Below are 3492 nucleotides of genomic sequence, written 5' to 3'. Positions count from 1 at the left end.
CAGATTATTAATCGTAAGCAAATAGGCACCTAGGTACAATTTAAAAAGTACCTGTCATCCTAAATGCGAGTTGAGAGTTAACTGCGCTGTGACCTTGTGATATTGACCTGTTGCTTGTGTCCGATCACGACCGATGTGACGAAACGCGCTCTGCCTTAATTGATTCTACTAGGTAGACACCTACCTTTACTTAAAAAATACACCAACGTAAAATTGCTAAATAACACTCATCATGATTTCTTACACAAACTACTTGTAATAACGATTTGTAACGGTTAATTCTTAACTATTTCTGTATTACTTGTCTAGTACTAAGTCAGAGTGTTAAGAGAACTGAAACGTTGGCTTATATAAGATCTTTGTCATCGTCATCCCACCTTTTTATCATCATGTTCTCTGGTTCCTGGCCACTTACTTTTGAAATTTTGAATCGTTCTCTAATTCTTTTGCGACGTCATTCTTACTTTGATTCGTTCCATCGCTACTGCATCGCGTTTGTATCGCTGCCAAAAGTCGCCATGTGGAACCGCTCGAAACTCTCGGAGAGGAAAGACCGTATCCTCCTATCATGTAAACCTAAATGCTCATAAGCAGCAATAATACTAATACCTACAGGCCCTTTGGGGTAAGTTCACTAATCATTAAGCTATAAGTTCTAATCTGTAGGCAACGTTTTTGTATTATTGTACTTGTTTTTATACCTACCTGTTTCTGTTACAGCCTTTACTTTACCTATCCTTCCTTTCTTCCTTCCTTCACCTTTTCCCTGTTACCTATACTTCTTCAGTAAATTCATGTGGACCGAACGTACTTCCTATTACTATTACTCAACCCCCCGGCCACAGCTGTAGGGACTTAAGGCTTACCTTACCATTTTACCTTACCTGAGAGGTGTTACAGACAAGATCGGAAGAGTTCTCAGGCATGCGTCAAAACCTAATTTCAAGCCTCTGAGGAAGAATTTGCAGTTCTCGAGTTGAAATGCAACATCCCTTAGGATGCAGCAATTTATAAGCTACCTCTCTAATATACCCGCGGCAAAGAACATCATCGCGTACCTAAATAAGTTTGTAGTCTGTGAGCATGTTGTAGTAACTTACAAATAATACATATATGTTACCTACAAATAATAATAATTTAATTAAGTTCGACAAACCCCAGGTCCTTGCAAAGGATATGAAGAGACGGGACGAACAAGTAGTGGGACAGGTGGTGAGCGCCACGTTTCATGTTGTATTTGTCACTCAAAGCCTTGTCGGCATCGGCGCATAAACATAAATTACATTTTCCAAAATGAACAGATTTCGATATAGAATTAAAGAATACTAAATAGATACTCATATCCAAAGAATAAGATTTATATGAGAAAGAAAGTTTTTTTTAAATTAAATGTCAGAATGTTTCACAATCATGATTTTCAATTATTTTTTTGTGACATTACTCCATTAGTTTGTTATACAAAGTAATACAAAGATAATCAAGTAATACAAAGATCGAACATTTAAAAAATTCCCTCGATCCGGCTGGATTCGAACGAACGCACTATAGTTCGACTAGAATAATGAATGATGAATCTAGGGAGTATGTAGTTAATAGGGACAACCTTGCTATTGCTAACTAAGCTTATGCTAACTCCAAAATTACTGTCCTATTTCGGTAGGAATCATATTTTTCATAGTGAACAATACGGGCTTACTAGTGATAGATCGACTAGCGATGCGGGGGTAGCGTTACTAAAACACATCTTCGATGCTTGGGAAAGGTCCCAGAACGCTATTGGTGTTTTCTGTGACCTCTCAAAGGCATTTGATTGCATTGATCATATTACTCTTATTAGGGAGTTGGAACATTACGGTGTAAATGGCAAGGCGTCGAAACTTGTCTCGTCATATCTCAATGGTGGAATTCAGAAAGTGGACATAAATGGAGTGACTTCTTTGGGTTCTCCGGTAAAAATGGGTGTTCCGCAGGGCTCAATACTTGGACCTTTCTTATTTCTGATTTATATTAATGATCTGCCATTCTTTGTTAATGACCACTGCGAAATAGTGTTGTTTGTTGATGACACATCCTTGATTTTTAAAACAGACAGACATAACATTAACTATGACCATATTAATGATACCCTCTCTAAAGTAGTTTATTGGTTTAATGCTAACAATTTATATAAATTATTGCTTAATGCCAAGAAGACAAAATGTGTTAAATTTGAATTACCTAACGTAAAATCGACTAGTCCAAGCATAGAAATAAACGGAGAAAAGTTAGACCTTGTTAATAAAGCAGTCTTCTTGGGAGTGACCTTAGATAGTAAACTTCAATGGTTTCCACATATATCTTCCCTGGCCAGCAGAATACGTGAGCTTACCGATGTTAGTACTGCTAGACTAGTTTACTTTAGTTATTTCCATCGTATAATGTCCTACGTGATTCTCATGTGGGATAAAGCGGCAGATATTCAAACCATATTTCTATTGCAAAAACAAGCGATTCGTTCTGTGTACCGTCTAGGCTCTCGGGTTTCTCTCAAAGAAAAGTTTAAGGAGACTGGTATCATGACTGTGGCATCACAGTACATTTACTCAAATATTTTATATGCCCGTAAAAATATACATAATTTCAATAAGAAAGAAGATATCCACAATATTAACCTTAGAGCTAAGTTCATACTCATGGTACCACGATTTCGTTTAACCAAGGTAAACAACTCGTTTATGGGGAACTGTATACGTTTTTACAATAAGATTCCGGAGCATATATTAAGTTTATCATTTCCTAAGTTTAAAAACTACATTAAAAATATATTTATTAAATATATTTTGATCGAAAAATCATATTACAAAATTGAAGACTACGTGTTAGATAAAGATGTATGGAAAGACGACACGGCTCCAGAATCCACACAAATTTGATTCAAAGTGTATTCCATAGCATTTAAGTTTATTTGAAAAAAGCAATCCCCAGAGTTTCTTGCTCGTTCTTCTCAGGGAGGTCAGCATAGTGAACGAGCAGTAGCTTAAATGTGACGTTTTCAAGTGTAAATTTATTTTACCTATGGAGTAAATAATCTTTGACTTTGACTTTGACTTGGTTTTGGTTCATAGTGCAACGTCTTCTAGCAAACCGTGCCAGACGCTATGGCAACTAAGCAACGGAACGAATCCGCGGATCTTACCAATTTTTTCAAGTGCTTGTTGCAGGGTGTCTACTACCGTTCTCCGTCCGACATCTGGTCCGAGAAAATTGCTGTCAACTAAGTAATACTCGACCACCGTGAGACGGAAGTTGACAAGGCTCATGTGCCTGTAATTTCACTAGAATCCAACCGGATCGAAGGATTTTTTTCTCAGTGTTCGATCTTTGTATTAATAATTTAAAGTGGAAATGTCAGTCAGGCCCTTGATGGATAAATAAGAATTAATATGCCCTCATCATCATCATCGTCATAACAGCCGGAAGACGCCTACTGTTGAATATTGGCCTCCCAAAGAT

The sequence above is a fragment of the Hyposmocoma kahamanoa genome, unplaced genomic scaffold (genome assembly GCF_003589595.1).
Source record: "Hyposmocoma kahamanoa isolate Upper Pololo Valley unplaced genomic scaffold, ASM358959v1 64, whole genome shotgun sequence".
Classification (NCBI taxonomy): Eukaryota; Metazoa; Arthropoda; class Insecta; order Lepidoptera; family Cosmopterigidae; genus Hyposmocoma; species Hyposmocoma kahamanoa.
The sequence above is the reverse complement of the archived record's forward strand: the minus strand, read 5'-3'. Positions refer to the sequence as shown.